This window comes from Podarcis filfolensis, assembly GCF_964270895.1.
Source record: "Podarcis filfolensis genome assembly, chromosome: 3".
Lineage (NCBI taxonomy): Eukaryota > Metazoa > Chordata > Lepidosauria > Squamata > Lacertidae > Podarcis > Podarcis filfolensis.
Genome location: NC_139606.1, coordinates 118,856,088 through 118,868,462, shown reverse-complemented (window position 1 = coordinate 118,868,462; position 12,375 = coordinate 118,856,088). Strand labels below are relative to the sequence as shown.

General features: G+C 52.2%; 1 protein-coding gene across 2 annotated transcripts in view; it reads right to left on the bottom strand.

The window, feature by feature from the left end:
• The window catches only part of ZNF395 (zinc finger protein 395), a 62,943-nt gene extending 53,993 nt beyond the window's left edge, over positions 1-8,950 (bottom strand). The window contains exon 1 of one of the 2 annotated variants that reach the window (XM_083605272.1): positions 8,700-8,950. The gene's annotated coding sequence lies outside the window, so the exon portion shown is untranslated. Of the gene's footprint in view, positions 1-787; positions 1,219-8,699 lie in introns of those variants that run through there. The other variant, XM_083605271.1, reaches the window with a different exon arrangement.
• Positions 8,951-12,375: the final 3,425 nt, after the last annotated feature.

Below are 12,375 nucleotides of genomic sequence, written 5' to 3'. Positions count from 1 at the left end.
CGCGAGGGGAGGGGGCGTGGCGCATGCCGACCCGTGTCCGCCACCATCCCCCGTTCCGCGCGGTGCCACAGCCCGGGGGTGGGCGTGCCAGCTGGCCCGTGGGGGTGCGGGGAAGGCTCGGCCGCGGAGGCGAGAAGGGGGTGTGCCGGGCCGAAAGCGCCCGCGGGTGCCGCCTCGCCGCCCGTGCAAAACAGCGCCACGGCCCCGAGGTGGAGGAGGCGTGGCGAACACGCGGGGAGCAAAACACAAGTGCGCACTCCACGATCACCGGCGATGGCGGGCGTGTGTGCGCGCAAAAAGCAGCGGCGGCGGCGAAGGGCTTCCTGCAGCGGGGAAAGCAAAAGGGCGGGCGAGAACCCGTCGAGGGGAAAGCGGAGGCGCCCGGGGCTGCAGTCGCGAATGAGAAGCAGCGATCGGGGGGGGGGGCGCAAGTGGAGGTTGCACGGTTGGAGAGGGAGGGGGGATCCACGCACGATCGCCCTCCCTGGAAGAAGAGGGGGGTGTTGCATGCCACGGCAGGAGGGGAGGAATCGAGGGAGGCACGCGTGGAGAGAGAAAAAGTGCGCGCCTTCGGGCAGCGCGGAGTGGCCCGGGCAGCTTGGCTAGGGCGCACGGGCGCAAGGCGAGGGGATTGCGTCGCCGGCGCGCCCCCTCGCACACACCCCTCTCTCACCGCCGTGCAGCTGCAAGAGCAGCGTTGCCCACCCGCACAACCAGCCCTCCCCACCCCCATCAAACCCCACGCCCGCGCCGCCAGCCCCCCACGGGCGCCCCCTCTCCGGCTTACCAGCTCCGCGCGCGCTCCGCCTCGCCTGCCAGCTCGGCTCCCTCCTTCCCTCGCGCAGCTTGTTTTGAAATTCCCCTTCCAGCTCCGCCGCGGCTCGCCCGCTCCCTCCGCCCTCGCCGCCGCCGCCGCCTCCTCCTCCAGTCCCCTCCCCTCGGCTGTCCCCGGCACAGGCTGCCTCACGTACGCGGCTGCAGGCAGCCCCCGGAATGGAGTCCCCGCGCGCGGAAGGGAGTGGCGGGCGCGCAAAAGGAGAGAAAGCTGCCGACGCGCGGAAGGGGCCGGTGGACGGACGGGCGGGCGGCGGAGGCACCTGGCTGGAGGGAGGTGGCGCGCAGCGGAGCTGCCAGGAGCGGCGGCAAGTTACCTGCGCGTCGCCAAGGGCGCACCTGCCTGAGCGCCAGCTGGAGGCTGAGGGCCGCGCTATCTAGACTATCGATCCGAGGCTTTTGGTCTGCAGAAAACGCACCCACACCCAACAGGGAGTGAGAAAGGCCTAAATAGCTTTTATTAGCACTAGATGTATATCCCATCTTATTTCAAAGGCTCTCAAGGTGGTGTAAACACACCTTCCACCCTCCCATTTATCCTCACAACAGTCCTGTGAGGTAGGTTAGACTTGGCCGGCTTCATGGCTCATCAGGGATATGCACCCTGGTCTCCCAGGTCCTAGACCAGGATTCTAACCAAGGTGTCCTGCTAGTTCTCTATAGGTTACAGCACAAACCTGGGCGGGAGGAGAGGGAGAAATTGGGACCCCAAACAGAGAGAAAAGGGCCAAAGTGGGCAAAGGCAGAAAACAGAGAGTGCAGACCCAGGGCTGGCCTTGTTGCGCAGTCTGAATTGCACAAAAGTTGCTTACGAAGGGAGCATATGGGGAGCCACAGGGTGTGAGCCAAACAGATCGCGGATTTCTAGGCATTTGGTGTTTCCCCGCCCCCAAAAAACAGAATAGAGAATCACTATGGACAAACAGTTTCTTTAAAGGAGGAAATAAATAAAAAGTGAAATGCAATCTGAGCATTCTTAGAATCTGGGCACGTGTTGATTTGGAATAATTTTTCCTTGACAGGATGAATGAGTTCTATCCTCCCTTAATACTCCTAGAGCAGGGGTCGGCAAAGTTTTTGTGGCTTGGGCCAGTTCACAGTCCTGCAGGCGCCGCGGTGGGACGGAGTGCGCAGACACGCATGTGCAAACACTATTTCCGGCGCGGAGGAGGCGTGCGCAGCTTCCCATTGGCTGCAGGAACTTCCTACAGCCAATGGGAAGCCGGGCAACGTCGTGGAAGGCGGTCCCCGCTCTGCTCTGCACCAGTTTAGCGCGGTGCATGGGAGGCATCTGAGCAGGTGGTGGGGGTCCATGGGCTGGTTAAACGACCCCCATGGGCCGCTTGTGGCTCATGGCCTTAGGTTTCCGACCCCTGTCCTAGAGTTCCCGTCTCCGCTGGCTGGCAAATGAGTGCCACAGATTTCAACACTCCCCCTGCCCTTCACAAAGGATGGCGGGTGGGTTTGCACCAGTGCAGGAAAAGAATTGCGTTGGAACACTAGACCGGAGTCACCACCAGCTTTTCTTAAGCTACACCAGTGGATGAGGCTACAGGGACTGAATGCAACCTTCTCAGTATGGCCCACAGGACACTCTACAGCCCACATCTCCTTCCTAGTCACACACCCTGGCTTTGCAACTTCCCTTTGTGTTGTTTTCACGTGGCCAGGACCTGGGCTTGAACTCCAACAATGCCTTTTGCTTCCTTAGATGATGAACAGAGAGGAGGTGTGGGGGTGTCTTTGGAAACTGACCTAACTAACGTTTCTGAGCACAATTCAAAGTGTTGGTGCTGACCTTTAAAGCCCTAAACGGCCTTGGTCCAATATACCTGGAGGAGTGTCTCCACCCCCATCGTTCTGCCCAGACACTGAGGTCCAGCTCTGAGGGCCTTCTGGCGGTTCCCTCGCTGCGAGAAGCAAAGCTACAGGGAACCAGGCAGAGGGCCTTCTCGGTAGTGGCACCCGCCCTGTGAAACGCCCTCCCACCAGATGTCAAAGCGATAAACAACTACCTGACATTCAGAAGACATCTTAAGGCAGCCCTGTTCAGGGAAGTTTTTAATGTGTGACATTTTAGTGTATTTTTGGTCTCTGTGGAAGCCGCCCAGAGTAGCTGGGGAAACCCAGCCAGATGGGCGGGGTACAAATGAATTATTATTATTATATTAAATTCGAGAATGAAGGTACCACTGTAGTAGAAAGGGGCCGGGCCTCTGGGAATAAAGACTTTGGCAAGCCTACCCACCATTGAACCCAATGTTTTTGGCAATACACGGTTTTGGCTTTAGGCGAGAGCCCTGGATACAGTAACTGAGAAGCAGCCGCCTCGGGCTGCCTTGCAGATTCACATCCTTCACAGCATTACCCACCCTGGCACCCTTGGGCTACAGCTCCCATCACCCAGTATCCTGCAGCCATGCTGGCTGGAGAAGATGGGAGTTGCACAGTGATGTAGCTTGCCCCGGGTGCAAAATTATTAGGGGAACAAAACTTCAAAAGGAAAGAATCATAAATAAATAAAAATAGTGCACCTTCCCCCTGACAGAGAAAGTCTCCCAATGTTTGTGTGGGCGGACTGAGGAGTGGATTTGAGCAATGGTGGTTTGCTAGGGCACCCTCTGCACAGCGCAATGCTTGACCCTCACAGGGTACCATGGCGCCCCACTCGGGTAGGCCACCAAGCTATTACCCCTTCGTTCCAGCGTGTCGGTGGGCAGAACCAAGGATACCTGCTTGCCCCGGTCACTGGCAACCCTCGCTATGCCACTGGAGGGGATGAGTTTGGGGAAGAGTGCTTGTACAGTGGAACCTTGGTTCTTGAACACCTTGGTACATGAACATTTCAGCTCCTGAACACTGAAAACCCAGAAGTAAGTGTTCCGGTTTTCGAATGTTTTTCGGAAGCCAAACACCCGATGCGGTTGTCGGCTATTGTTTCTGGGGCACCTGCGCCAATCGGAAGCCGCAGCCTTGGTTTTCGAACATTTCGGAAGTCGAACGGACTTCCGGAGCGTTTTAGGTTTGAGAACCAAGTGTACACAGTTACCTGGCAGTGCTTGAGTTCTGAGCGGACAGGCAAAACATTGCTCTGTCCATCTCCTCCACACATGGCATGGCTGGGAGCTGAATGTGTGAACTGCCAGCCCTGAAAAGCAGGGTTGCTGGCTCTATGCCAGCCTATTCACATGAGCTGCAGTCCTCACCTAATTGAAGACACCTACGTGATCCAGCCCCCAACAGAAGCCTTACACTACCCCTTTGTTTGCACTGGGAGTTTGCAGATATTTCTTCGGAGAGACACACCTACAGTGCAAACAGACTGGCTGAGTGCAGCTTCTGAGTGTTTGGAGGAATAAGGTGGCAGGGCGCCATATTGTTGAAACTCTTTTAATGAAAAGAAAAACAGTGGGGGGGGGGCGGGGGCGCGACAGGATCCAATTCTATGTTTCACAGCACCTTAGCACCAGAGAACTCACACCTTTCTTTCCCCACGAACATCCTCTTAGTATTCCTGTCTGCAGGGAATAAGGGAACAAGTGTTCCAATGTGCTCTGTATTTTAATTTGGGTGGGGGTTTGCCACAAGGTACAACAATAGGACTACTTGAGGCAAGGTGGGAGTTGGCAGCCCTGGGCACGTTTCCTGATACGTGCAATTATAACAACCCACATTAAAGAATGCAAATGCTTCATAATTGTCATTTGCACATTAATTGAAAGATCATTGCAATCAGGGTTTTGCATACCATCCAGTCACATCCAAAAAAGTTCACAAATGTGGATTTTTCACACACACACCCCACCACTTGACCTGGAGTATACAGGAGAGCTCATCATAACTGCTTTTAAGAACTTAAACTTTAAGCATTTCCTAGGAGAATTACATCCTATCTCCATGGCAAGCGACACCATTGGAGTATGTGAACCTTCAGGTTTGAGACTTGTTCTTTGTGAGCTATCTCTGGTTTTCATCTTGCAGCCTTTGGAAATGACTGCATCCTAAAGATGTAGGCCTGAGAACTGCCACGGGAGAGTTCACACCAGGCACCCCCAAACTCAGCCCTCCAGATGTTTTGGGACTACAATTCCCATCATCCCTGACCACTGGTCCTGTTAGCTAGGGATGATGGGAGTTGTAGTCCCAAAACACCTGGAGGGCCGAGTTTGGGGATGCCTGGTTCACACCAACTCAGGTGTGACTTCGCTCAAAGCGCTTTCAACCTGAAATACATCACATACTGCTAGCTTGACATTCAGTTCATCTGCTTCATGCAGCCAAGAGCTGCCATCAGTGGCTATAGAGTCCTATGAAGTCAGGGAGGAGAGGGCAAGCAGGAGGTCCCAGATTCAGTCCTCGGACTCTCCAGGTATGGCTGGGAGAGACTCCTGTCTGAAACCCCAGGGAAACACAACCAATCAGTGCATACAATACTGAGCCAGAAGGACCAACCGTCTGACTTGGTATTAAAAAAGCTTCCCAGTTTGCTAGGCCTCTTAATTGCATCCTGGAGATGTAGTCTCTAGGTCACAAGACTCTCTAAAGCAGAGGTCAGCAAACTTTTTCAGCAGGGGGCCAGTCCACTGCCCCTCAGACCTTGTGTGGGGCTGGACTATATTTTTTGGGGGGGGAATAAACAAGTTCCAGTGCCCCTCAAATAACCCAGAGATGCATGTCAAATAAAAGCACACATTCTGCTCATGTAAAAACACCAGGCAGGCCCCACAAATAACCCAGAGATGCATTTTAAATAAAACGATACATTCTACTCATGTAAAAACACACTGATTCCCGGGCCGTCAGCAGGCCGGATTGAGAAGGCGATTGGGCCGGATCCGGCCCCTGGGTCTTAGTTTGTCTACCCATGCTCTAAAGGTCTATTGTCAAAGAAAGCTGCCCTAGAACAGGTCAGGCTATTTTTCCATCCACCTGCTACCATCTAATCACACTGGCACAGCACTCCTGGATCTTCTGTACAGAGTCCTGCTACCGGTTTTGTTTTGTTTTGTTTGTGTGCATGGGGTCGGAACTGGAGATGCCAGAGATTTAACTAAGAACCTTCTGCACTAACTTATGCACCCTCCGTGCATTTTCCGATACAGAATTGTAATTCTACAATAGATATAACTCCATAATCTTGCAATTCTATAAGGAAGGCTCTGGAGGCTGAATATTCTAGGGCAGCCTTTGCCCTCCAGATGATTTAAAACTGCAATTCCCATCTTCCCTAGTCAGCAGGGCCATAGGATGCTGGGTTTGATGGAAACCGTAGTCCAAAACATCAGGCGGACATAGTAAGTTACACAGAATCGGCTGCGCTGCTTTTGAGACAGGGCTATTTCAAGTATGTAAAGAAGGATTTTTTGATTTTTTTAAGGAGGGGGTCTCTTTCACAAGGGATGCGTGTGGCGCTGTGGGTTAAACCACAGAGTCTAGGACTTGCCGATCAGAAGGTGGGTGGTTTGAATCCCTGGGACGGGGTGAGCTCCCGTTTCTCGGTCCCAGCTCCTGCCAACCTAGCAGTTCAAAAGCACGTCAAAGTGCAAGTAGATAAATAGGTACCGATCCGGCGGGAAGGTAAACGGTGTTTCCGTGCGCTGCTCCGGTTCGCAAGAAGCGGCTTAGTCATGCTGGCCACATGACCCAGAAGCTGTACGCTGGCTCCCTCGGCCAGTAAAGCGAGATGAACGCCGCAACCCCAGAGTCGTCCGCGACTGGACCTAATGGTCAGGGGTCCCTTTACCTTTACCTCTTTCACAAAGCTATAAAGGAGTCCACTTCATCCCTCCGGCCATGTTCACCTGCTATCAGGACATTCCCACTGTTTTGCAAAACAAAACCCATACACCTTCCCCCATCAGACTGGCAACAGATCTGTTGACACATCCCAGGCCAGGTACACTATCAGCAAGTGGAAATTCACAACAGGCAGAGCAAATATCTCCAGGTGACTTTCTGGCATAGGAACATAAGGAGAGCCTGCTGGATGAGGCTAATTGATGGTCCTCCTCCTCCCATCCTCTTTTAAAGCCATCCGGGTTGGCGGCCAGCACTGTCTACAGTGGGAGGGAGTTCCACAGTCTAACTATGCACCGCGTGGAAGTAAGTCCTTCCTTGTATCTGTCCCGAAATCATCCAACACCCAGCTTCGTTGGATGTGCACAAATGGCAGCATGGCAAGGCACACACCACAGTCTCTTTGCCACATGAGCTCGGAAGCAGGGCAAATATATCAAAAATAAGTAAGATTACAAAAGAAAGGAGAACGGGGAGAGGGGAATCTATAAGCCCAGGCCCAGCCTTCCTTCCTGGGTAAAGGTAAAGGTAAAGGGACCCCTGACCATTAGGTCCAGTCGTGTCCGACTCTGGGGTTGCGCGCTCATCTCGCTCTATAGGCCAAGGGAGCCAGTGTTTGTCCACAGACAGCTTCTGGGTCATGTGGCCAGCATGACTAAGCCGCTTCTGGCGAGCCAGAGCAGCGCACAGAAACGCCGTTTACCTTCCCGCCGGAGTGGTACCTATTTATCTACTTGCACTTTGACGTGCTTTCGAACTGCTAGGTTGGCAGGAGCAGGGACCGAGCAACGGGAGCTCACCCCGTCGCGGGGATTCGAACCACTGACCTTCTGATCGGCAAGCCCTAGGCTCTGTGGTTTCACCCACAGCACCATCCACGTCCCTCCTTCCTGGGAAAACGTAGCCAAATGGGTAGGGTATTAATAATAATAATAATAATAATAATAATAATAATAATAATAATTCCCAACCTGGTGCCCTCCTGATGTTTTGGACTACAACTCCCATCAACCCCAGTCAGCACATCAGGCAGATGGGAACTGTAGTCCAAAACATCTGGAGGGCACCAGCTTGGCAAGGACTGTACTCGTTTACCTACCTGCAACGTTCTTTCCTAGCACCAAAGGCAGGATCTGCAGCCATTAACTGTTAATATTCAGAGAGGTGCAGAAACAGCCAGAAAAAAGTAATTAAAATGACTGCGAAGTTTGAGCGTTTTTCCTTTGTGGAAGAGTTTAAGCAGCCTGGGCCAACGGGATCTGCGATCCAAAACATCTGGAGGGCACCAGGTTGGGAAAGGCTGACCTTAGGGCTATGATGCTTTTTTTTTATAATTTAGGAGAACAACAGGATGCATGGGAGAGGGTTGGGGGAAGAATGCATGGCGCAAGAAAATGACCAGAGAGTCCTATCATTCATATAGCTCAATTAGCAGTGCATGAGACCCTTAAAAGATTCCTGCATTGCAAGGGGTTCGACTAGATGACCCTTGGGGTCCCTTCCAGCTCTATAATTCTATGATTTAAACCTACCTCACAGGGTTGTTGTGAGGGTAAGAGGAGAACCATGTACCCCACCTTGAGCTCCTTGGAAGAAAAAAGGTGGCATATATGTAATAAACAAATAAAATACGATTCTATGTTTGCCCCTCTCCCATCCATAGTTCCAGAATCCCGGGTTCCCAGATACTCTTCCTGGCAGGAGAGACCGAGCAGACAAAGGGGAGCACTTCCTCCTTTCATCCCCTCATTAATGCACGGAACTCCTTGCCACAAGGTGTGGCGGCAGCCCTTTGCTTAGATGGCTCTCCAAAAGGACGGGGCGAATCCATGGAGGAATTTTAGCTACATCCATGCGGTCCTAAGCCTGAATTAAGCAAACAGCAGCCCCCCCTCTCGATGCCAGCTGGCTGAAACCAACAACAGCACCGACGGCAAAATAAGGTTTTCTGCCTGGCTGCTCTGCTTGCAAAAAGGACCAGGTGGTGGGCTTCTGTTCCGACGTTCCCCCTGCAACACCAAGCCACTTTTCCCCGTGTCTACCGATGCACACCCTTCCTCCGAGCTCACCTCTTCGCCTGCGAGCCGCTGCGGGGTCCTCTCCTAGCGGGGCCTCCTCGCGGGGGCCGCCGCGCCCATCACCGCAGCCTCTGGGTGCGCAACCGGGAGCGCACCAGGGCGCACGAGAGCCGGCGCACAGCCACCGATCCCCGGAGCGCGCGCGGCTCCTCCACGTGCTCCGGGGCGCCGGGCTTTCCTTCTCGCCGCCTCCTCCGCCTCCTTTGCCGGCCGGGTTCAAGCTTTCTTGCGAAGGTCTGTTGTAAACAAGCTGCCCACATGGCCCGGCCCCTCGGTGCGCATTGGCTGCGCGGCGCCATTTAAATACACGCCCCCAGCCGGAGCTCTGCAAAAAATAAACACCCGGGCCAGGAAAAGAGACCTTCAGCCCTCCGCCTCCCTCCCTCCCTCCCTCTCGCCACCTCCCGCTGTTGCTTTTCCTGATCTGTTTCCAGGGCTGCCTACGAGCGCCCTGTTGCCAACGGCAAGGGCTCGCCCGAGGAGATGCGCGCGTTCCCACGAGCCCGGGAAATGCAACGAGAAGGCGCTGCCCGCTAAAAGGAGGCAGATCCAAAGGGCCGGCCTCTGGGCGCGCCGCTTTCTTGCTGCAAAAACCGCTTTAAACGCCGTGGAAAGGGGCTTTCTGTATGTTTTCGTTTTCATTTGGAGAGCCCTGTGGCATCCCCAAAAGGAAGGCGCATTCAGGGCGGGAGCTGCAAAGGAAGCGAGGGGCTGGGTTCAAATCTCCCTCGTGCCACGACCTTGCTGGACGCCTTCGGGCCCTGGGGCGTTTGAAAATAAGACACATGGGCAAAAGGGCTTTGCAAACGCCACCGATCAGTTGAGCTGTGGCGCTTTGCAAAGCTGTTCGGCAAGAAGCTTTCTCTCTCTCCCCCTCAACCCACCCAGGTACCGCTGGTCAGTTTCAAATCCTCTTTGCTTGCGAGGCCGCTGTATCTTTTGTTTTCTCTGCCAGAAATAAAACCTCTGCGGTGTGCCTGGCATCATAGTGTTATGAGTTTGGGAGGGAGGATGTAGGCTGTTTGCGACGTCCCTCTTAACCCAGTGGTTCTCAGAACTTTTTTTTTCTTTGGGTCACACATTCAAAATAAAAACGTGCGCTGGCTACACCGGTTTTTCTTTTATTGATAAGAAACATATTGGAAAGGGGGGGAAGGAACAGCTCCTAGCAGTGCTTGATTTATAACACAGAACACAACTAGTTTATAATATCCACATGGGGAACTTTCACCTCTGCTCAGCGAGTGGCTCTCAAACATGCAGGAGGGAAACTTTGCCCTGCATTTATCCCAGAGGGAGGGAAGGAAGGAAGGAAGGAAGGGCAGTGTGGTACCTGGTAGTCCTCCACACATGATATTTCTCCTTACAGCTCTCCAACCAGATTTGGCCTGCATAATAGCTCTTCTTCTATTATTATTATTATTCTCTTTGCGCTGTGGGTTACACCACAGAGCCTAGGACTTGCCGATCAGAAGGTTGGCGGTTCGAATCCCCGCACCGGGGTGAGCTCCCGTTGCTCGGTCCCTGCTCCTGCCAACCTAGTAGTTCGAAAGCACGTCAAAGTGCAAGTAGATAAATAGGAACCGCTCCGGCGGGAAGGTAAACGGCGTTTCCATGCGCTGCTCTGGTTTGCCAGAAGCGGCTTAGTCATGCTGGCCACATGACCCGGAAGCTGTACGCCGGATCCCTCGGCCAATAAAGCGAGATGAGCGCCGCAACCCCAGAGTCGGTCACAACTGGACCTAATGGTCAGGGGTCCCTTTACCCTTTACCTTTAAAGAGAACCAAAGCAGTGGTTCCCAAACTTTTCTGGGCCCTTGTTCCACGAACTCATCCCCAATGCCCCTGCCCTATAAAAAGCGTTATTCAGAGTAGCAGTTCGCAGGACCCACTAAGGAAGATAACGCAGTGAGAGTGCCAGAGTGCATGGAAATGCTGTTTGCCTTCCCGTCGTAGCAGTACATATTTATCTACTTGCACTGGTGTGCTTTCGAACTGCTAGGTTGGCAGAAGCTGGGACAGAGCTCACCCTGTTGCATGGATTCAAATCGCCGACTTTCCAATCGGCTACCCCAAGAGGCTCAGTGGTTTAGACCACAGAGCCACCCGCGTCCCTAAAATATGTTTTAACTGTTTTCATGGATGAAACTGGTTTGAATATGTGATTATATTGCGAATCGCTCCACAATGCCTACTGGGAAGTGATTCCTAAATGAAATAAAACTGCTACTATTAACATTACAAATCATCGGCATCATAAAAAATAATGGCCGTGCATTTGTCGCGATGTCCCCAAATAGGCCACTGCCTTTCTTTTTTTCTCGGGGAGTGATGAGGAACATGTGTCGGCATGGCTGGGAAACTCATGCCAAAAACATGAAGTTACAAATGAGCGTCAGATCCTCACATGCTTGGTCTGGCATGTCGTCAAAACAGCGTCGTGCTAAAAGGGAGAAACTCATACAAAACACAAAAACCACAATCTTCATCTATATCAGCAGCTCCCAAACTTTTGGTGGCCCTTGGTTCCACAAAACCAATCCCCAGTGCCACCTGCCCTACAAAAGGCATTATTCAGAATTGTGGTTTACACAACTCACCAAGGAAGATGGTAACACAATAAAATTCAGCAAAGAATATTGCATGAAAATTATATTTATGCATTCTTACCAACAAAAACATAAGGGTGAAGGCAATTTATAGCACAAAATATTTATATATAGCCACGTGCCAAACATGCACAACTCCTTCACTTGCAAAGGATGTACAGTAACAAATGTACTGTATAGCGAAATCAATAACTATTACCAATAACCAGCTATCTTGTGACAACTCACAATTGTAAATACAAACAAAGGGTGACTGGGCAACTTCCAACAGGGTCTAAACAACAACAACCAGCAAAGTAGTCTAGCTTTTTCTGGAGTATACCAGTTCATGCTGCACAGGTGAAACTACTGCAGGTATAGGCAAACTCGGTCCTCCAGATGTTTTGAGACTACAATTCCCATCATGCCTGACCACTGGTCCTGTTAGCTAGGGATGATGGGAGTTGTAGTCCCAAAAACATCTGGAGGGCCGAGTTTGCCTGAGCTACTGTATCTTTGCTTTCTCCACCACAGATATACAGAAAATTAACACACCGGAAAGAAGATATGACTATTAAAAGGAGCTTTTTTCACGAGCAGGTCGAGGGGTCAAAGATGCAGCCCACCACCCACAATTTACTAGAACGGAGTTTGGAGAATCTCCTGCGTGCAAGATAGTTAACAGTACAGCATGTTAGTGAATGACAGGCTGGCTTTCAGGCAGGGAGCTCTGACTTCAGATTCTGCCTCCTCCACCATGATACTTATTTGGCAACCTTAGGATATTATCTCTCTGCCTATCTTATCTTGCTGTGGTGGGAAAATGGAAGAAGAATGCAGCCTGTAATCTCCCTAGTGAAAATGATAGCCATGTGAGAAACCTTGAGCGTCAGATTTTGGTCAGGGGAAATGGCTAAGGAATTGCAAATCGTGATTTTGCCATGATCATTTGCCAACTGCTGATATCTGGCACAACAAGTGACTCTTTCACAGGATTTTAACTCACACCACAACACTAAGCCCCTTCATCCTGCGTCTCCATTTGTGGGTTTAAAATTTCCCTACAACCACGCTTAGGG